Here is a 24362-nt window from a genome sequence, read left to right on the forward strand (position 1 = left end):
GGGGGGGGGGGGGGGGGTTGCCGGTGGCTCAGTATGTCTGTTAGGTAGGGTGACCAGATGGGGATGGTCAGTAAGAGGCTCCTATGCTAATTCCTCCAGTATTGCCAGGCCAAAGAGAGGTGTAGGACCTGGCATTCCTTTTTTTGTGGAGTGTTTTTGCACTTTTCACTTTTCTACTGAGCACTAGGAATTTTATTTTAGTGTTTTGGATCACAATTAGTGAGATAAAAAAAGGTGGGCTTAGTACCTTGCACCTGTCAAGATTGTTACGCCCTCGGGGGGTCAGGGAACGTGTGGCCCTTCCTCTTTAGAGGAGGGATCATAGAACACCCCCAGTGCATGTTTTTGTGTGGTGTTTTTGAACATTCATTTTTTTACCAAGCACCAGGGTTTTTGTTTAAGGATTACAATTAGCGGGAATCAAAAAATAGTGTGGTCCACATGGTTTCAGACATACTAATACCTTGCTCCTGTCAGGAGCAATATATCCTAAGAGGTCAGGGTATGTGTGGCCCTTTCTCTTTGGGGAAGGGACCAAAAAGCACCCCCAGTGCATGTTTTTGCACGTTCACTTTTTTACTAAGCACCTGGCTTTTTGTTTTAGGTCACACTTTTTGGGATTTGAATAAAAACAGGTTTAAAATACATACATTACATTTATGAAACATTAAAAAACTAGATAATAATATATTCATGTAGTCCAAAAGAAAGGGCATTCTACCAAATCAAATGTTTGAGTTTTATCCACAAAAAATCTGTATCATTTTTATAATGTTGTATTGTGTTGTGTTGTGTGTATGTTCTTTATGAACAAAATTCTAAATATAAAGAAGAAAGAAAAAAATTAAATAATGTGAGGGCTTAGTGGTAACTATTACATAGACTTGGTGTTCTATTAAATAAAGTGGTGGTTGAACTCCTTTTGAGAGTCCCAACTCCCTGGCTGTCACTCTGATGGTTTTGCTTCAAGGCTAAGCGATTGAGCTGGAACAAGTATAACATAACATTTTTCCAGCACTCACTCACAGCATGCTTGTTTTAGGCCTGTGACTCAAAAGTCAAAAACAGCCAGAAAACTAGCATTTTCATCCAAAGGCCAATGGCTGCCCCTATACTTCACTTGTGACAATGTCTTGCAATCCTTTGAGTGCTTTAACACGCACACATGTTCTAACGCACATATAATTCTTGTATTAACTAGGGCTGTGAGGATGAGCACTCAAAGAGCACCTGTAAATTACTAGCAGACAATACCCTAGGAAGGAGGACAGCAGCAGATGCGGACACTGTACTTGGCTCCCACAGTGATTAATGTTTTATTGCATTTGTTTATTAGTTGTATTACTTGTATTACTAGTTTATTAATTGTATGTTTAAACTAAACCAGTTTTGGAAAAATAAATGTTTTGCCAAGAATTTCCTCCTGAAAATATTATGGGTGCCTGGCTTTATTCTATTTTAATGCCACAACATTCAATAAATAGCTCACTGCTTTACAGGTCTGAAAGTCTACAAATGTAATCAAATGAAAAAATATTTCAATTAATTTATTACTTTATAAACAGCCTCATTCAAATGGTATACATACTTTAGGTATTTTGTTAGCCCATATCGATGAGGGTTTATATAGAGAACTATATAAACCTATTAGGCTGTATAGTTACAGGTAGTTATTTACATTTAACTCTTCTTTAATCTTGAAAATGTTTTCCAGCTTGTCCAAGCCACTTCTTCAGTTCTAATAAGTGCAAGGGGCATATCTAGCAACTATACAGGTAACCACACTCATCATTCACTAAGACGAGTCCATGATAACTGGATTAAGGTACCCAAGTTATTTGTGTGGCTACCAATGCTTGGGTATGCTCCTGAAAAAACTTAAAGGGGACCTATCATCACATTTTCAACATCATGTAACAGAGTGGCTGTCCCTTTTACATAATTAAAAAAAAGTGTTATTTTATTACTTTTTTGTGGCCCCCTTCCTTTCGGTCTTTACTACCACAGCGGCAAGGACTTTAGAAGAAACCAGCAGCTTCCTGATATATCTGGTAGTCATGTCCCAGGAGGCTGTGGGCTGCTCCGTCTGTGCATGCATAATCAGATGCATAATCCGGGGTTTTCCTCTAAAATCTAAAAAAAAAAAAAAAAAAAAAGAAAGCAGTGTGAAAACAGGAGACGTCAGAAAGAACCCCAAAGAACGAAGATGGGGGTGTTGGATAGGTCAGCGAGCCCTGAAAAGAAGAGGCAAGCTAAGATAGAGTGGGACTTGCTGGGCTTGGTTTGTACTTGGATTGAGGGCTCTTCTCACGTAAAGGAAGGCAAAGCCACTTTGCCTGAGTGGTTAAGGTCCACAGTTGAATGTGAGTTACTACTATTAAGTATAACATGAATTGATTAATGAGAACCTTCACACATTATTGGGCCATTTAATAAAATTGTAACATGAGCATAGGTTTAGGAGTGACAAACCGGATTGACAAACCAAACTGTCACACAGCACTAAAAACGTCATTGCAAAAAAAAAAAAAAAACTCTTCCACGATCCAAGTTTAGGAAAACTTATCATTGCTAAAACAAGCAGACTTGAAAGTGAATATTTTGGCTAGCAGGCATCAAACTACTACTAACCTTAGTAACCAAATGGACAGCTATTTTCTTCCAAAGAAAAAACTGTTTCCAATAACAGACTTAAAATAAACTAAACCAATACATCTGTATGCAGGCTTCAAATTCCAATTTCCAGATGTAATACATCCAACAAATACTATGTAAATTATATTATTAACCTTGAAAGAGTAGGCTCTCCCAATAGATAATTAAAAATGTGGATGTCTGGAAAGTGTTTGTTATGCTAGTGAAGGCATATGGGTAACTAATAATAAATAATGAATAAATAATTAAAAACAAATATCCACACCCTTCCATAGAGTCTCTAATCCTCTTGTTGGTGGTTTAATGGAATAAATCTTTCTTGGAGTCTCTGTTAACTTTCCTTTGCAGCCACGCATCCTACTCTCTCTTAATTCCATTCTCAGTCTCTTGGTGGGACTCCTGACAAAAATGATAACTCCCCAAGTGGAGTGACAATTCCACCTTTGACTTTTAGTTAGGCTGGTTAGCTGGTTTGCCTTTAATTAGGTTCTGTGGAATTCTAGATTTACCCAGATATAACCAGAGGTTCCTTAACATGGTGGTTAGTTGGTTTTTCCATTTGATGGTGCCTGTATAGTAATGGGCATGCTTCTAATTTCCTAAGATCTAAGTGGCATTTTCTCCAATGGTCTCTGATAAACTGGTTTTACCAAAGGTTCCCTGAGGCCTAAAATTATTTTTATGGTTTCTCTGAGGATGGGAAAGCCACTTTATTTCCTTCTTTCGGTTTCTGCACCCCATAAAACCCTTAATCCTAAACCTGAAGGAAGGCAAAATGCGTTAGATGCTTTGGTAAAGAATTAGAATGAGTCAATAAGAGTCATTAGACCACCTTTTTGCAAGTTTGAACAACATACACAAATAATCCAATCAGCTGCGTCTAAAAATGAGGGATATATACAATATCCTAGATGTTGGTCAATTATGTGTTAAGTCTATATCATTTGTGAATCAAAAAAGGGATTTTAATAATTGATTTTTTAAAAATTCACATGGTTTAGACTGCAGAGAACTTTATATATAACATCTTACCATATTCTAAAACATAAACCCAGCATTTATTAACCCTTACCTAAATCTTGAAAAAACTCAGCCTGAAATATTAAACCTAACCTCTAAAATCTAACACTGACTTTAATCTCTAATTTTACCTGAATTCCCACTAATGTAATAACTCCATGCTAACCAATGCGGAGACCACATTCTTCTGAACTAAGTTTTACTTGTTCCAAATCTTGACATTGAAAACCACCACTTTGCTGAATTTCATATAACACTCAGTTTTATTTCTGATTCTAGTCAATGCGCGCTAACATTTCAAAAGTGCACAAGCTCCAGGGCTTGGAGGACAATTCAGGAAACATGACTAAAGCTGAAAGGCCTAAGAATCCACATGAGAGGGACTGCGGAGTCTCAAGGTCTATGGTCAAGTATTGGGCAGCATTTAACTGAGTATTTGAAGACCAGATCCAAATTTATGTCAAGCCTGAATTTGAACTTTTGCTGACTAAATTTTTCACCTCACTTTAAAAAAAAAAAAAATAATAAAAAGGAAATGAGTGTGAAGGCATTTTTCTTCTTTATTTTCTTCTGAAAATCAGTAATTTATTTTTTATATGATGGCAATAAAAAGTACATACAAACACTACAATACTAGAAACATACAATACTGTTTTCTATGCTTTCTTCTTTATTTCATCTCATGGATGTTTGATTATTTGTTATTGTTGGATGTCTCTAAATAAAAATAGATTTAACTATAAAAAAGAATTCTAAATCCAGTGGGCATCCATCAGAATGGGTAGAGCTGGTGTGCAGACCCAAAAACCCAGTGCAGGGATCTAGCCAATAAAGATTGATATAACAAAATTGTCAGGTTAATCTGATCAGCTTCTACAAATATATATATATAGAGAGAGAAATACATTCTTGGTTGGCCCAGCAATATTTAAGACATTATCGGAGACATGGGACCCGTGGCAGCAATTTGACATAATGTGTCTCTCAAACGAAATGATCAGCCTGTGCTTTTTACATAACAAACTTTCATCTTATGCAGAAGTTTTAATTCAGCTGAAAATACTTTCCATAACCTCCTAATCCTGCTGGCTTGTAGTTCTGACAAAGTCTATGAGCCAGCTACATTATATGACCATTTATTTAGAGCTTGCTATAGCATTGTAGGCTCTCTTTCCATCAAATTAGTTATGCATACTACAGTACCACATCAGACGATTTATGCAAAGCACAAGCATTCTTGTGAGGCTGTTTTGAGAGTGCCAATTCTGGTCCCCTTCGGCCCTCCAGCCTAACTTCCTGCCATTATGTTAGTGATCCTGCAGTAGCTGACCACCAAAGGCAGAAACTGAAATATTCTTTTATTGGGCCATGAGATGCATTGAGCCTTTCAAGCTCCGCACAGGTGGAATGATAAAATGCAGAACTGATGGCACCATAATTTAAAACTAAAAACTACAGCAGAAAATAATCAGAAAGATTAGTACTGCTAGAGGTTTGGCTGGTATAACATGGTGCCCAAAAGGGAAATGTTTAAATGGGCTTTTTTACTCTTTGTACTCTCTTTTTTCTCCTATTGTAAAAGATTCTTGTCTCTTAGTCTGTAATTTTACTAACATTTTTTAATCTCCATAAATTATTGTTGCCGAACAGTGGACCTGGGTGCTGAATGTGGTAAATTTGCTGCATATGCTAGGAACTGTATCCACTTTGGCTCTGCAAGCAAGATATTGGGGCTGTACAAGTACTACTGTACCCACACTGACCCTCAGTCCAGGTTCAGGTCATTTTATACTGTGACAATGCAAAAGATAACAGCCGGTAACTGCAGCTTTGTCATTTTAGTCACATTGGGGTCTGCAGCATTTGTGTGAGATAGAAGGCACTTTCCCTGAAATCCACTCAGAACTGAGAAAGGAATGACTTCAATAATCTCTGTACTTTCCAACCTCCTCTCTCTACTCCATTATTTTTTAAGCTCATATTGTGCTGTTGCCTGCCAATATTTTTATATAAAATTTACCATAGTGATTAAGTTGCCCCAAAAGCTTTAGGAAAATGTCCTTAATTAGAAATCTTTCCACCACCCTTTACTTAAAGAAGGACTCTGCTAAGCACTCCCGGCATCTAACCTGACATACCTCCAATTCTTCCTCAGACAAATAACAAGGGTCTCTGAGCATGCTATAAAGTGAGGCAGAGAAATGTCAACACTTTGCAAAACCAAAGTTAATAAAGTGACAGGTCCCCTTCCACATGATATTCCTAACATTGCATATCGTCATACCTGAATCTGCTTTAAATCATTAACGTGAAAAATGAAGCTGCTGTCTCGCTGTTCCAGACATCTTGGGGTTTTTGCATTGGGGCAGCCATTAAATGTCTTTATTACAGCGTGTGCATCTTGTGTGGAACAGGATGTTGGGGAAAGTCTTTTATAGGAGTAATAAAATCTTCTGTAGTAAGTTTTACAGGAGTTTGCTTCATGGCTCACAAAATACATGTGTTTTTGGGCACGCCGCCCGTGCATGGCCTCTGTTTTAATTATTAGCTCAGATTTTAGAGGCAGCACTTCATCGTCTCTGGGATAAGTGCCTGAGCTGCGTGTCGTCACTGACGAAGGTTAATTTCAGACTCTTTTTGCTGGCCCCCAGGTGACTCAGTAAGCCACTCTAAAGCAAAAAGATTTTGGGAGACTTTTTTTGCGCCTAAAATAAAAATGCCTTCATTAACTATTGCAAACTCCTCTTTAAGAAAAATAAAAGGCCATAGGCAACAAGCAAAATAATTTGATTGATCTGGCAACAGTTTTGACTGGCACATTTCTTCTCTCACTGACTAATCTAATGTTTGAATGTTAGGTGAAGGCAGGGCCAGAATACATTTGTAGCATGGGCCACTTCACATGCCACATAAGCCTTCTGTATAAGACTATACCATTCTATATATATGAGTTAGCCTTATACGTGCATAAAGCAGTTGCTTCATGTCTCCAAACTCTACAACAAGACATAACATACAGTAAAGTTTTTCTCAGCCCTAGGGGTTGCCTCCAGAGTTTGCTAGGGGTCCTCAACAATGAGCAGTTTGTTAATCTCAGGTTAGTTGACCAGATACTAATGATCTTTTTGACTATCTGTAAGGGTGACATCTTCCCCACTAAGTTGTGAACATAGTAATTTTAGTACAAGTTCCCAGAAGACCTGGAATTCTTTTCAAGGGTTCCCCCATGTTAAAAAGTTTGGGAAACACTGCTTTAGGTGGTAATGATAGCAGGGGAACATTTGACCATCTGTTCTATGTATCTGGCATCTTGACAGACTAGAACAGTTAATTTGCAATAATGCATTTGCTTTCTTCTTCTAAGTCTGCAAAAAGTTTGATATAACGCCATATATTAATTTAATGTTGCCCTATGCTGCCTGATTCTTGTCTAAGTTTTGCTTAGAGCAATGGACTATTGGGTAGGGTTGAGCAGTCATATTTATAGATTAAAAGGAGGAATTTACTTAATGCATAGCATTTCAAATGAAGTAACCGGATTTTTTATTTTACAGTATATCTGTTTTATATAGCCACTACTTGCACTGACCCACGCATAGACATAAAGGTTAGTTCAGTTATGAAGATGCTACTAGAGGATACATAAAATCGGATGGGTGTGACTTTCTGGTGAGATCCAGACCAACATTATTTTGTCAAAACATGTTGTTCTGTAAGGAGCCATTTCGGGACTATTATTTTATATGTAAATGACTGAAGAAGAAGGAGAAATAGTAGATGTGCTGTAATGTGCTGTTTTCTTTGGTTACAGTGGGGTAAGTCTTCAGCACTAACTTAAAGCATTCAGGAGCGGTAAGTATGCAAAAATAGGAAAGGATGGTTAAGGTGAGGGTTACAGAAAAAGTCAATGCTTTGCTTACAGGGAAGTGAGAAACGGTGTGGGGTAAAACATGATTCTTTGCCAAAAACTACCATTGTTAATCTTGCAGTGCTGAAAGCTAATGTTATGTGAACAAGTTATTTAAGAAGTGACTTCAGCCTAATTCTGAGAGCAACAGAGGATCAAAGAACAATCCTCAACACAGCTAAGCGAGCTTTTACCCAAAAGCTGAGAAAGTTTGGTGCCTATAATAGAATATTACCAAACCCATGAAAGTTTTTGGCCTTGTGCCTATGCTTATTATGTAATTGGATGTTTTATTATCTCTGCTTCACAAACAGCATAAAAAGGAAGGACAAGCCTCTGCAACTAATCTATTCCCAAAAGTCTTCAAAAACTTGTTTGCTTTATCTTAATCTTTTTACTCCCACATCCCAGCCTGGTTAGTTCATGCACAAAACTTCATAAAACATAATGAGCTATCTCTGTACATAATAAAAAACACAGATAAAAGAACAAGACAAATGATCCATAAACCACATATGACAGATGTAGATACTTGGGACCTAAAGCAAATCCTAATTTGAAAGATAACATTCTAACAGTATATCCTATTTACCATAAAACTTGAAGGTAGAGATATGTAAAAAAAAAATTATTATCTGAGTTCTGTTCTGATAACAAGTGCCTGAATAAATTGAGTTTGGTTCTGTCCATCTCATATTTTGCATTACAACTCAGCATTGAAATGATGCCATGGTAATACAACTGGTAAGTCTTCTCTAACATTGCTAAAAATGGGACATTTAATGTTGATGTTGTCCTTCAAGGCCCTGCATGCGCAAACCCTGGCTTCTTTGCCTAACTGTTACTAAGTAGAGGTAAAACAAAACATACACCCTGTAGGATCTAAGCACTAAGCACAAGTGGGATACAGTGCCTCTAGCATAATGGTGAGACCATAGGTTCTCTGCTCATTACCAGGTTACTGTCCGGGAGGTCCTTTTCAGGGCTGGTCCTATGCTCCTCTCTGACACAGCCATACCAGAGGAATTTGCATGGGTCTGTCCCTTCCAAACAGGCGTACTAACCCACTGCCACCCCCACCACCCTTCCAGGAAAGCAGTGTCCTTCCCTGTCACTGATAAGAACCGATCTTTGTTTCCTTTATTCAAAATCTGCAGTGTGCAAGCACATCTTCAGGTGACATAAAAACAATGCCAAATTAAAACCAGGAACCTTACATGGACCTGGGACTAGGGCATCTTTTTCTGACTCCCACCCAGGGCACAAGGTTCCCAAACATGAGCCCACCTAGTCAAAGCCCAGTGGCAACAATACCTTGTCCAGAGCCAGACCTTCACCAGTAACTAAGCAGAGAGTTCTCCCAAAGAGACCCAAGGTTAGTGAGAGCACAGACCAGAAGGCAGTACGCTCTCCCTACACCTAACTTTTAGGCTGCAAGGCTGAAAGGACAAGACCTTACTCATCTGGTGCAAGGTGAGAGGTATGGTATCTACAGCCGGCCTTTCAGCCAGGTATAAAAATTCCTTAGGTCCAGCCAATATTAGGACAATAGAAGTTTTTCTTATCAAATCACAAAAAGTGTGAACCTAACAAAAAGAAACCCTAGTACCCGGCCGAAAAAAGTACAAAAACGCCACACAAAAAACATACACCAGGGGTTGTTTTATTGTCCCTCCTCTAACACACCTGACAGGGACAAGGTACTAGGCAGCTCCCATTCTCTGTGAGTTTGACAAAAGCCTACCCACCAGATACTTGGTCTGGGAACTCCCACGAAGGGAAACTCTCACTAAACGGGAGCCCTTCTGATGTCCGGGTTGGGCCAATAATGATACCAGCACACTACATGAAACACAGTGACAAGCATAAAAGTCCAGTCAATGTGACAGACACACATAAATACATAACAAAAATAAATGCTTAGTGTATAGTACACTGGGCAAAGATAAAAAATTGCTCATCAGTGCTAGCACTGAATGAAAGCGAATGCCAAATAGTAAGCAGTGGTTGTACCACTGTACACAAAATCAAAGTGCGATCCCAAACCCACAGTTTCCTGGGTTTCTACTCGAAGGAGATAACTCTTCCCAGGATTCAGCGCTTCTAAGACCTGATGGCGAGATGATCAGGTTTTCCAATTCCCCCAGAAGGATTAGGGTACCATCCCATACCATAGTTTATTTTTTTTTTATTTTATGATACACACGTAAGCCGCTAATATTTGCACTTATGGCAACTTTTTTAACACAAAACTTTCAATAAAGCTGAAAAGGTGCTGACAATGTTCTAAAATAATGACCTGTCCTCTGATATGGGTTAATTGTGTTTTTTTATTTAATAAAAAGCATCTTTCTGTGTAATTATTCATGCTTTTTTTTTTACAACAGCTTCAACTCGGACATGTGCAATTAGAATCTTATTGGACAGAGTGCAGTTATTTGGAAGCAAGCTCATGAGAGTTCAGTATGCACTGCTATCTTACAAATTGCATGAATGCATCCTACAATAATATTTTAGATTTGTTATCCAAGTGGACTCCTTTCACCTTATGTGGACCTACCCATTAATGTAACAAGTGACAAGCATCATAATACCTGGCTTGTACAGTGTGGTCCTAGGTGGCATTTTAAGAAATATAGCATGAATTACCTTTGTGTGCTATGAGTAGCATTGGCAGCCTATTCATATGAATGGGTTGGTGTCCATACTGCAATGCAAAGTGCAATGAGTGCTATGACCTAGTGAGTGCTAATTTTACTTTTCAAAAAACGCAAGGCGGTTTTGTTAGGGATAAAATTCTTCATTGCATGTATTATGTAATTCTTTGCTAATAGTTACACTGTAAGTAATAATAATAATAATGATATATGAAAAGTACAGAAATGGTCTGTATCTAGTAGTACTTGCCCCTAAATCCATGTCTGTTACTAAAGTAGATTGAGAGTTTCGTAAACCCAAAATCTAGGCACATAAAGTATAAGGAATATGCCAGAGAAATGTAAAAATGTGATATGCAGATCAGCCAGAGCTCCAAGTTTAAACCTCATCACCATTCATTCTTCACATAAACTTGTCATTTGCTCTGCCCGTCACTGAGGCGACATTGCAGTGAGTTATAGCCCTGTCACTAAATGCTTTTATGGTGAAACCAAGGACTGATCTCAGACTAATATGACTCCTTTTGTCACTCCAGTCTCGCAGGCTCTGCCGTCTAATAAAATATTATGCTTCTAGATGTTTTATCCTAAAAGTAATGTAAGTTTGACATTTTTCCTTAAAGCAAAATTGCAGTCTTATTTTCTGTTTAGATACACATTTAAAAAAAGATGATATCCAATGAAAATAAAAAAACCTTCAAATGTGTAGACATTGGTTTTAAATCATTTTTATTCTATACACTTAGTAATTAGTATAAACAAAAGGCAGCCATTTTTGATTATTACATATACAGACTGTCTACAAGTTTTTGGACTGGGTGAAAATAATGTGTTCTGTATATTTATGTGCCTGAGAATTTGTTCATTAAGGAGACTCTGTCACTAGATTGAAAAAAAATTAAAATTACATTTTGCAAAGATAAACATAATTACCTGCCCCGTTAGCATCTCTGATCTTCTTTGAAGAGCCGTGCTGGCTAAAGAATCTTCTGCATCTGACACTTCTGAGAGTGTCGGTCCCTCTCTGCACTCTGTGATCCCTTCCACCAGCTCCAATATCCCTACAAAAAACAAAACTGACATAGAGGGTATTGCAATGAACCAAATGGATCAGTAGGTGGTCAGGCATCTGACACACCTGGAAGTGTATTACTGTAGATTATTTTTTGTACAGAACACTATTTTGAGTTTTGTTTTTATTTAACTTTAACCCAGTGATGAGAGGATAAGTGGTTAAAAATATCAAATGCTATCTTTCTGTTTGCACCCAGTTACTTCTTTGAATTGTACATTTAAAGTTGCTCTCTTTAGGGTGGCTCCGAGTTTCTCTATAGTCTGGGATAATGGTAAATACCTGAGTCAGGGGTGAACATGTGCAGTGTTATCAAGCTGCTAAAGAGATTTTGCCTGGGATAGGGGTGCACATGAACGTTGGATTAGTGATGTAAATCCACTTTTCCAAGATTGAAAGTTCATTGAAATAGCAGTGAGGTATGCCAAATCATAAGAAACTGGGGTCATAAAAATTATTTTGCTGTAGGTTTTCTGGGTGGAAGGCAATACTAGGCTACATTAATCATATCTGCATTCAGTAACAAATAATAAAAAGTTCAATGTACAATATTTATAAGAGAATTTATTAATAAGATTCTCTGCATGGAGTTTCTGGGTCTGCACACCCTGTACTTATTATATGGGCTCCCAACGTCACTGGCGGATTTACCATTTTATGATATGAAGAATGTAACATAAAAAAGCTGGAATTTTAGAAGAGAAAATCCACTGCAGAGGTATAACAGAAAAGAAACCCATCACATTCCTCTTCTAATTGCGATTTTCCATTTGCATGAATGCACCTTTCAAAGTTTAATCTTAACTTAAAAAAATCAGACACTATAAAGTTGGAAAGTAAAATAATTAAGGTGTTACCTACTTTAATAGGCTATACCCGTACACTCCTATAGCTTCTATTTGGCCCAGTGAGCAATCTTCAGAATTTGCCAACTCTCATTGAGAATTGTAGACAGGTGGCACACTTGAACGACCAGTAAACCTGAAATATAAAAAAGTTACATTTCATAGGAAAAGTTATCTCAACAGTATTAGCAGTAGATATTCAGAAGTCTTCAACCCAATGTCGCTACAGTCAAGAACTCAACTGAGCTAAAATTATTTTTAAGCCAGTTAAAAAAGATCTTGGTTTCATCAAAAATCTGGTTTCAAGCCTATCACCCTACAAGCCCACTCCACATTTTCCAAATATTCCAATCAGTCCAAAAATATCAGAGGTCCCTTTTGGACTATTGGAATTTTTTTTTACTGCATCACAGAATTCAGAATTGAGCACTGGTAACTTGGTGGCAAAGGCAAGTTGGGACAAAAGTGAGACAAAATAAAATAAAGCATGCACAGTATGTCATGGTGTCACAGTGAGACCAGTCCTGGCATTGGCTCTAAGTACCTCTCTGCCCTTAAGTCCTCCCCCTGGAGATCATGTGATGACCTGCAAGTAATATTCTATGTTATAATACTGAAAGCTCAGGCAAGCATGGTAAGGCTCCCCAACAAGGTTTGACTATGACATCCTGGCTCTACTAGAATTGGCCAAAATATTCTGTCCATGATTCCCCTGAAATGCAAGCAGCAGAGGAAACAATGAGCAGCATTGGAGAATAGAGAGGTGTAATGCAAAATACATTGTTTTTAATTATATAGAGGAATGAATTCTGTGTAAACCTACCATATTTTTTTTTTAGAAGAAACTAGAAGAATTCAACACAAACACAGTTAAAAACACACAAACCTATCGCAGCCAGTGTCTTAAGATGGGATGGAACCCAGGACCCAGAGCTTTTAGGTATTTATATACACTTTTAGAGAAACTGGAGAAACTATGTCATTTGTTAGCAGTCATGTTGGACAAAAGCCACCACTGCTGTCACTAAAATAACAACTGGTGTTTTTTTTTTTGTTTGAATATTTGACAGGGCAGATGCTGTGGAGTTCCAGTATACAGTATACATACTTGCCTTATGGTACTGGGATTGTGGGCCTTTGTATGAATTATATGTACCATAGTCAAGGAAGTAAGCTAATTCTAAACCATGTTGGCTGTCTCGTCTTACTAAGTAAAGCAAACAGTTTCACACTATGTAAAGCGGGTATTGTATGTGTGCTTATAAATGTGTAAAGGTTTGGACATTGAGGGCAAACACTGATGTAAAAAGTCTATGAGTTCTGTATGATTCAGAGGAATATGGTACAATTACAAAAGTGAGCAAGAAAAAAATAAAAGTAAAAAAAAATCCCAGCACGTCTGATTACTCATCATGTGGTTGGGAATAATGGCACTTGTAGTTCATCTTGTAGTTAGCACCTGGAGCCTGCAAGTCACCCAGGAATTACATAATGTGTGGTTAATGAGTGCTATGCAATGGAAGTTTGGAGTTCATTTGATGGAGATAATTTGTTCCAGTAGGCAATCCATACAGCACTGGAAAAAGTTACACATTACTCATACAGATAGAGTCTGTAATCCATACAACCTGAAAGTAAATGAGTTATTTTTATTATGGGAAAAAAATCTCAGCTGGGTAAAGTGGCTGCAATATAAAAAAATAAAGAAATTACTTGATTAATTTAAATAAAATAAAGTCATAATAATGGTAAATATTAATAAAATTAAAAAGGTAGTCAAAGTTTCACTTTTAAAAATTCACGATCAAGAAGGTCATTATTGCAGAAAGGGACAGGCAGTGTCCGTTCTGCAATAATCCCTCCCACCTGCCTAATCACTTCAGAATTCTGACAAAAAGCTGAGCTGCACATGTGCAGCTTCCTGTGCGTGTGCTAGGAATGAATGAACTCCCACACATGTGCAGGAATTTAAATACCCTGCCAATCAAGATGCCCAAAGATTGTCTACTGGAAGAGAAGAAGATGGCAGTGCCCTGTGGGGGAACGGGGACAGGTGAGTAACACAAGTTTAGTTCTACTTTAAGAGGCACAAGGATATAAATCCACTTTGTTTGAACTAACACCTTGCTGTGGAAGGGAACCAGTAGGCTGCCTGGAAAAACCCAGTCACACTGCCCAAAGAGAACGAGAAAAAGTTACTGGTTGTGAGTACAGTCCAAATTCACACACAAAGGAAGTTTTGCACAGATCAGAAAAAAATAACACAAAGCACACAAAGTTTTAAGTAAAAATGCGCTCTCGAAGATAGACAATATTGGCTTAAGTAATGTTAGCTCTAAAGTGGAACTAAAGCCTAATAATATTTACCTGCCCTCAATTCATTATGGGCACCGCCATTTTCTTCCTTCATCTTAATTAGCCAGGTTTGGATGGTCGTGCAGGGGTGCAGGAGTTCATTAGGTCCCAACAATTGTAGGGGAGGCCAGAAGGTGCCAGGTGTACCATGTGCAGGTCAGTGGTTTTGACAGATGAAGAAAGCAGTCAGGCAGCTAAGACTGCTTATTTCTGCAGTAAACAAAAAAGTCCTGCCTAGTTACAAATACATAAATTAACACATCAAAATAATATTATGCTTTATTTTCCTCAATGCACCTATCTTTCTGGTGGCTTACTTTGCTTTGTAGTTGTTTAACAAGTATCCTTATTGCATCATCTTCTATATAAATAAACCACTACAGGGAAATATATATATATATAAATCCCATCTTTGATTTTATTGAGTATTATTACACATTTATTTAAATAATTAAAAATAATGTTACTTTTCCAGTGAAAGGTGGTACTATACAAAGGTGAAATTATACTTGTTAAACCATTTTACAAATACAAAGATATCCCTAAAAGAACAGAACAGACAATTGTAGGTAACACATGGAACAGACCTCAGAGAGTTTGTATTATCCCAGAATCCAAAGAAAGTCTCCTTCATCAATATAAGTGAAAGTTCCTTAATATGTTTCTAATTTACCAAAAGTACTAAGTTTCCAGCACCTAATACATTTTTATTAGCTGGAATATCTGTCTGATTTACCAAAGATTTTGAATGTATTTTGCCTGTATTTTCTAAATATTTCTAGTACTGCATTATAACAGCTATGTAGAACTACCCTTAAAAACTCTACATATGCCACTCTATTCAGTTTAATTACGTTGTCTCTGAAATTAGTTGTAGATAAGACCTGCTGGACCTCACACATGGTCTCCCAAGTAGAGTTTGCATAACATTATTGAATAAAACTCCTCTTAATGGGGCTCTGTTGTTTGACACAGTGAAGCTCTCTCAGGAGTGTTAAGGCATGTGTGAGGTCAGTCACTGGACAGGGATCCCAAGGAGAGTTTTTAATTTACAGATAATAAAGGTAATAGAAGACACCACAGGGGAAGACTTTTACTTTGCACAGTTTAAAATTTGTGACTGGTTCACTTTAAATAACATTAACAAGATGGGTATATTAGTACACTCCATTTGGTGACCTCTTGACGGCCTATCTTATTTTTAGCTAAGCTGGGAGATTTTCTCCTGTTCTGGTGACTCCATAGTTGAGCTTCATACTCTCACTCTCCCCAAGTGCTGTACTATTTAAAAAAGGACATTCACACTCCATAAAAAAGTATGTCGAAGTTTTCACACCTATTAAAAAGGATGTGAGATTGGGAGGCCCCGTTGGGCTGCTAAGTGGGCAGAAAAGTGGAGCTCTTTTCTTTCCTGCCCACTCTGCGGGTTAGAGTGCCACCATAGTGGATGATGGATGTGTCATCTAGCACAGGGCTCACAAATCCATTCTGTTTGTCTAGGGCCCAGCCAAGCCTCCAGAAAGTTTAGACTCCTCAGTGTGTCGTAAAACTCGGAGCAAAACACTATAAATCTCGGGCAGCCTGTCAGAAGGAGGCAGTCACTTAGCAGTTTGCATTCCTCCTTTCTCTAGCCCACATTTCGGGTCCAAAAGGCCAAGAGGAAGTAGTGGTACAGAAGCCACTTGAATTTCATGTTTACTTTGAACGTGAGTGGAGCTGTCTGCCGTACGTTGAAGAATATTTCGCTTGACATAAAGAAAATGATATCAGATGCAAAGGACTGCCGTGCACATTTTTATGGCCATACAAGTGTTGGATAATCAAGAGATCGTGTGCTGGTTTTAGAGATTTACAAGCATATTTAAGAAGGCTGCAAATGTATCAATAGTTCTACTTGTGAGGGATGTTGGTTTAGCCTACTGGGCCCATAATTCCATGAAGCTTTGGCTTTCACCCATCTTGTTTCCGTGCTGGTTCCATTAAACTGTTTTGTGAGCTGCATGGCATCTTGTGAGCCAAAGAGAGTCATTTTTATTGGTTTGTTTTAATAGCTATTGGATATAGCTTTCTGGACAATTACTTACTTTCCCAAGAATGACTAGGATTCCAAATAAAAAAAAAAAATACCATTATAATAAAGGGTCAGTTCCCCCAAAATTTATATTTCTATTTTTGTAGATCCTGGAGAATGAAACCACTGAACAGATTCTAACAAAGTTATGGACCCCATTTTTATTCCTGCATTTGAGCCTCAGGTCTGTACAGCAGTCATTACAGTGGGGACCCTCTCTCTCTTTAAGCTGGATATTTTAATGGACCCAACACATTGAGTTAAGGAAATAACAGGTTCACTTGCTGCAGTCAGTTATAGTTATCTTTCCATGTTACCTTGTCAGTCCAATCCACCACACAAAGTCATTCAACCCTGACCCCTCGGCCTATGACATGGCTGCATTTAGTGGTGGCATGGCCACATGAAGCACATGACTCCAGAGGGGGACCTTGTAAAAGTTTAAAGGTGCACAAGAATTTTCAATGGCTTCAGCTCCAACCAAAAAGCTGAATAGGTCACATTTTTACCTACCCAATAATGTGTAATGTAACCAACCAACTTCTGTGTACCTTTTTCAATGGCTTCAGCTCCAACCAAAAAGCTGAATAGGTCACATTTTTACCTACCCAATAATGTGTAATGTAACCAACCAACTTCTGTGTACCTTAAATTGTTATCTCACTGTACTATATGACCTTCTAAAATAAGGATGTTGACACCAATTTTGAGGGGCTGAGGTTTTGCTGACTACAATTAACTGCCCTACCTACTGCCTGCACTTAGATATTACATAGGTCTCATTTAGGTCCACATGCTTTACCACCAAAATACCTTCTTCCTCCACCCATCAGATTTACAGAGAAGACCCTTCCCAAAGCAAGTCTAATGTAAATTTTCGGCTGGTGCACAGCAACTTAGTATACAGATTTCCAAGTACCTACACATGCTGGGTAGAAAGCAGAGTTGGTGTGAAGGAAATTAAAGCACAACTAAACACAACATCAAACAAGGCAATCATGTTGATTAGTGTAAATTTTTTAGTTCTACCTTTGGAACTGAACTTTACAAATTCCAAAAGCTCTTGTTCAATTTTAGGTTTAGTTGGGTGGCCTGAACATAGTTCTGACCTTTACTCTATTGAACACCTTTGAAATGAATTTGAATGTTGACTGTGAGCCAGGTCTACTTTCCCCAACATCAGTACCTAATCTCAAAAAAAGCTTTTTAGGTATACATTCTCACAAAGCACCTTTGTTTTGTGAAAAGCCTTTCCAGAAGTGTGGGAGCCATTATACCTGCAAGATTAGGGACAATTCTATAATAATGCCCATGGTTTTGTAATAGGATATTCAATACCCTCATGCAGGTGTGATGGTCAGAGGTCCAAAAATATTTTGCCATAAAGAATACCATATGTAGCACTATTTTTGAGCCACGATGACTTAATTACAAAGGTTTCATACAAATAAATGTATCTGGTCAAAGGGAAAATGTATTAATGCTGATAAATTCTATGACATACACAATTGTGGAATGCTTGCTGTGTAATTTGTTACCTCTGGGTTTAATCATGGGGAGCTGTGATGACATGTTAACAGGCGAGGAATCCTGTGGGTATGTCATGCTGCTGCTAGGTCAACTATATATACAGCCAGCAGTCTGTCACATGGTTACTATGCGTGTGGGAAATGGGGGGTCGGTAATCCAGGACCACATATTTCAATATCCCCATCTATAACCCAAGGAATAATGAACCCTAGGCCTAAAAGTGCCTGCACCCCCCTACAGCAACCAATTATGTTGTAGCTTTTATTTTCCCGCACAGGTTACAAAAAGACAGCAGATTCTGGGCCAAATATATCTTTTTAATTCAGGAAGCCTGCAAGCATAAGGCCCAACATAAACATTAACATATATTTACTATTCCTAATGATTCCTATTTCTGAGAAGCCCATGCACAAAAAAAAAAAACAAAAGAAATACAACTAAACTCAATTTATTTTAGTTTTACACAATTTCTCTAAGGTTCCTTGAGCAAAGCTTTCAGAGTTGACAAAGAATGGACTACTGGCTCTTGCCATATGTTTCTCTGCTCTCCAATCATTCTCTTTAAGAACTGCATTTTTCTGTAGCATGTAGTGGGATCAGATTGGGCCAACCTGGACATGGACAATATTAGTGAGCATATTTTTGCCTTTCCAAAGAATTAAGCTGAGTTGGAAATTTTACCATGACCTGCACATTCAAAAGCTTCAGAGTATTACCGAGGGCCAGAGGTTATTGGCAATTCTAGGAAAAAGCAGTCTGATATTGGGGGAATTCTCTGAAAGAATTGTAAAAACAGAATTAGATGATAGAGTTCTTTAAGGAAATCTTAGTAGTTAACTTACTTTACAGCTACACAATCCTCAAATGCTCGGTGACCAGTTACCTTTAACACACGGCCACAATATTTACAGCAGGACCGTACAGTAGCTTAGGCAGGTCTTGAATAATGCTGCTTTCCATCTAATCTTAACAGATAGCGATCACATAGGTACAATACAGCATTGTACAGCTACTGCCTTTCACATAGCTTGCTCATTACCTGTGGTTTTTTGATATCAGGACTGTCTGACCTTGTTACTGTAAAGAAATAGAAGCCCCAAGTGGCAGACCCTGTTTATCTTGGAGCTACTACAAAGACATTTTTTATTACTCCTGTATTGAACAGTAAAATGAAATACCAAGCTAACATTTTAACCAGTTCGGTGGTGAAGTCTCCATCTTGCTGGTTGATGAGGGAACAGAGGCTACAGTAAGACGTCTGCCAGTTGTCAGTGACTAGCTCCTACAAATGGCCTTATGGAAAATAGCCTTAAACTCAGTTTTAGGATGACTGTAGAGGGCCCTTGAGTAAATAAATATTCTTTCCCCTACATGACATTTATCATTAGTGCTCCATGTATGTGTGTGTCGTCCTACAACCGTGAAAGTGAGTCAGCTTGATATCCAACACAAACACATTTCACTTGATGTGACAACAGTGACACCAGGTACCAGGAAACAAAGCTGTCTAGTGCAGTCAAATGAAAACCCTCTCCAATACTATGGCCTCCTTCCCTCTGTGAGGAGAAATAAAGCCAGCTGAAGTACAGACATTTTCTCCACATAACGCTGGGTATTTGGCGAGGAAATGGTTGCGTCTCTGTCAGTTTCCAGTCTCCTTTCCCCAGGACAGCTATGAATGTTGCTTGGCTTGTAATCCACCTTGCACAGCCCTCACCTACAGCAAAGCTCAGAAACTCATCCCGCGCTGCCAAAATGGCCTCGCAAACCAGGTCCAAGTTTGGCGTGGCTTCCGCTGATTTCTGGGTGGGAGGAAGTGTCAGATTGACAGTATGTACACACAACACTCATTAGAGGTTTTAATACTGGGTGGGGTGCAGATGACAGACAATTATATTATATAACAGATTTGCTATTCTAAGGACAAACAGCATTATTAAGCTGACTAGGCATATTAGGCTTTTTGGTGTTTCCAACAAGCAGGGGTCATATGCAGACCTCCCACTACTTAGGATTTCAGTATTAGCATGTATCAGCTGCTATTTTAAAGCTAAACTCCACTTAAACTATAAAATACACAGTTAAAATATGTGCTGTGTTTGGAAAGTAATCTAAATGCCAACAGATTTGTTATTCTGTTCTGCCATCTGTGTGAACCAAGTGCCTATGCCAGACAGTAGGGCCTAGTTAAGTGACCCTACCTCACTGAAGTTAGAATGTGGTTTGCTTACCAACCTACCAACTACCTGCTGGTTGGCCGGATGGATGAATGGGCGAATAAGCAGCTCTTAATGTGAGAAAAAGATTTTGGTTCTTCGTGATACATCACCAGGGAAGTTGCAGTAATTGTGCAGTTCATGGTACAAAGTGTAAGGAACGTATTCACAGATTTAAAAAATCTTTAATTCTGTAAGTCCTTTTAAATACAACACAAATAGTACATTAGCAAAAGATGTGGCAAAACAACTAGCTAAGGAGAGAAAGTAAAAAGGGGTAAATTTAGGTTTATTGCAGGTTATATTGAAAATAATTTCACTTAACTTTGCAGTTTACTGCAGTTGATGTTATAAAGCAGACTGAAATAGGTGTCTGCCCTCACGTGTAATAGCTATGTCTCATACATACATCTTAGATTGTAAACTATTTTGTGCAGAGTCGTCTTCTTATCCTGTGTCAATGTTTGCAACCCCCATTTAATGTACAGCGCTGCATAATATTTTAGTGCTTTATAAATAAAATATATTAATATTAATGTAAAACATAAGTTACATTGTATCTATCAATGAACAATTAATTCTGGATTAGGGGATGATAATTTTTTAGGGCCTAATCCCACTATAGTGTTGCAGTAACATAAACATTTGTATGCAGCAATGCATGTTAACACAAGACACAGCATGCATTTTTGCATTTGTCATTTATTCCTAATGGCATCAATTGTCACCCTGCAAAAATAAAGCAGTGCATTTTAAAAACTGCAGCATGCACTAAATTTGTATGCAATGTGATGCACCTGGTGGAAATCATATAAGTGCACAATGTATGTGTGTGTGTGTGTTTTGTAAATAGCACCATAGTATGCATCTTTGGGGCAGGGTCCTCTCCTCCTGTATCACTGTCTGTATTAGTCTGTCATTTGCAATCCCTATTTAATGTACAGCGCTGCGTAATATGTTGGCGCTATATAAATCCTGTTTATTAATAATAATAATAATAATAATAAATGAGCCTTGATTGGAAGATTAATGAACTGGACAGACTTGTCTCTATTATTATTATTAAACAGGATTTATATAGCGCCAACATATTACGCAGCGCTGTACATTAAATAGGTCTCCTGACATTTTTACAAACACAAGCTGTTTATCTCGGTGATCAACTGTCATTTTTATACAGAACAACGTTGATTGACTAAGGACATAGCAGTTCATCTTTGTGTGAGCCAAAGTCAGCTAAAATGCATTGCTGTACCAACTGCATGGCAGCTTTACTTAATATGAAATAAATGGGCAGACAGCTGCATATTTCTAAAGCAGATAATCTTCCATCCATATAAGCAGATTATACTGTTGAGGCAAACTTGGAAACCCCTTTCTGCTGCCCCCAACAGGGCACCACCCTAAAGATTCTTTCTCTACTTTGTAAAAGAATTGTCCTAACTTCCTGCCACATTGGAAAATATAGGAAAAACCATCACAATGTTTATGAATTTCCTGTGCTTTTTGCCTGGCAAGAAGGCTAATTGGTCACCACAGCATCTTTATAATTTAGGGTTCTATAATTGCCACTATGAAGATTAATCTTTAACATTATGTCCATGTTTGTTTATACAAAGCAATACTTAGTACCATAGCTTCCACAAAAAAATGTCCTTGTGTATGACTGTATTACGGGTAGGTTCACTTGGGTAAGAGAATTGATGTGAGTAGTAAAAACTTGTGGAAAATATATTACCACGACGTAAGGAACTAAAATATATAAATACGCCCTGTGCCCACACAGAGCACATGGCAAAGATCCCTTGTCTGGGGTCATGCACTGACTGGTGCAGGTATCCAAAAGCTTTGACGTAAAACATGTGTCTGGCCTTTTGAAGTGTGTTTTATCCTCTGACGCTGCTAAGGAAAATGACTTGCAATTACAGAATTGGGAATAATGACGTTAGCAATGTAGTGATTACAGCCCAGTGTAGCTATTGGTTTATTGGCTGCAACAGAATGTTGGACTACTACAAAGCAAAAGTTTGACAATCTGGTTCAGGCTCTGTGTTCTATGTAGGGGGTAGGACTCTGTATGTATGAATATACTTAAACTACAGACCTAGTCCTTTGAAAAAATCTTTCTGTCATGCTGACCCTCTGGCTTCGATCCTTAAGGTGCAGCCCAAAAAAGTTTGCAGTTTAGGAGTTATCACTGTGCATTGGAATGCTCCAGGTTGGTGACTTATAAAGTACTGAAGCGGAAGAAATACCATTTTCATTTTTACCTGACAGAGAAAAGAATGCTGCTATAGGTGGTTGACAATTGTTTGAAAAATAAACTATTGTCACTTTACATCCATTATCCCAACAATAGGCAGGTTAGGTTCCTGTAATTCTTAATTTTTTGACACACGTCAGATGATTATCGCCCAAGACAAATGGTCGTGCTTGTCCCAGGTGAGAATGTAATGTACAGCAGTTGCCCATGAATAACCAATTGGATCCATGAATGACCGATCAGGAATGACCCCTAGTCAAAGCAGGACAGAACGGGCGCAGTTTATACAACCTTAGCGAGTGAGTCATGCATTGTTCTTATCCATAACTCAAGGCCAATATAGATGTAATCTGACAATGGCATAACTACAGTCACAGCAGCCCACTTGGCTGCTATAGGGCCTAGAGGTAAACACTGGGCCAGAATGACTATTTACAGAACCTGGCTTTCACCACCAAGTGTTCTCTAGGAGAAATCTAAAACATGCAGAAGAATGAAATGATGTCTAACAATCACTTTTTAGATAGAATTTCGTATGCGTACAAGTGTTCTGTCCCATATTACTATTGGCTCGTCATCTCTTTCACTGCTATATATGTGATTAGACAACCTCCCCTTACTTACTAGAGAATGTGTTGGGGACACATTACCCAATATTATTCTCAAAGCCGCTTAGCCTCTGCATTTCACTCTTTCTAATCGAGAGAGCTGTGAATTGCGGTACTCTAACAATAAGACCCCTTGATGGCTTGCTGACTCCTCACTCTTTCTTTACCTCAGAGTGGAACCTTAGCAGTGACTTAAAACCACTCCAGAACAATGTTAACTGTAAATAAATCTTGTTGCATTTCCTCTTGTCAAATCACACCTACTTAGCATCTGGGTCAAACTCAACCGCCCTAAATTCAGCACACTGTACAATCAAAATATGACATTACAAGCATATGGTTCAAATAACCCGATTAAGTGGAGCACATATTAACACCGTGAAAGGCTATTTGTCAATAGTGACGGGCCCGTGACAGTCTTCCATCCACCACTAAAGCCTTATTCCATGTGGGGGTGAGAGGCCAAATATGGCAGATGTTGAAGATGTCAGTAGATGAAGCTTCAATAAAATGTCCCTTACTGGCCACATATTAACACTCCAAAATGTTTTTACTGACCGCCAGGGTACTGCAAAGCAGCCAAATTTCTAAAGTGTTATTGTATTTCACGGGCTAGATGAAATGTTTCATGACTGAGCTATGCTTTGTAACAACTATAAAACATTCAACACACCACTTTTTTTCCTCCTCCTCAGCCTGGTAAATCAAGCCAAAGCTTTTGCTCAATTTAAAACAGCATTTCACTTAAACTTCTTTTTTATATCCTTTTCTCGAGCGGCTGTGTAATTTATGTCTATGGGCTGCTGCAGTGGTGGTTCTAATTAAATGGAACGCACAAGAAAGGGGATCAGACAAGATGGCTGACCTGTTAACTGGCCAGACTTTAACGGGGTTATTAGATGACGTGGCTTTATGTCTTCATATGTTTAAAGATGTGCAGCCAGGGACATCATTAAGAAGTTCTTGGCTCTTCAACAAAATCCTTATAGGGCCCAGTGGTCCTCCAAGTCCATGTTAACCAATAGTTACAGCCAAAGAAAAACCTCTTTTTACAGTTACAACAGCCACTGTCTGATGATAAAATCCTTCAGCATGTTTTAGGCTAAAAGGTGGACCACCAGTTTCTACTCCCCAACTTATTACTGCGTGTCACATTACTGAAT

At 38.3% G+C, this 24362-nt stretch overlaps 1 long non-coding RNA gene across 1 annotated transcript in view; it reads right to left on the bottom strand.

The window, feature by feature from the left end:
* Positions 1 to 11300, bottom strand: part of LOC140332648 (uncharacterized) — a 24736-nt gene extending 13436 nt beyond the window's left edge. The window contains exon 1 of the long non-coding RNA XR_011921221.1: positions 11173 to 11300. This is a non-coding gene — a long non-coding RNA (uncharacterized lncRNA). The remainder of the gene's footprint in view (positions 1 to 11172) is intronic.
* Between the last annotated feature and the right edge of the window lie 13062 nt (positions 11301 to 24362).

This window comes from Pyxicephalus adspersus, chromosome 6, assembly GCF_032062135.1.
Source record: "Pyxicephalus adspersus chromosome 6, UCB_Pads_2.0, whole genome shotgun sequence".
NCBI lineage: Eukaryota > Metazoa > Chordata > Amphibia > Anura > Pyxicephalidae > Pyxicephalus > Pyxicephalus adspersus.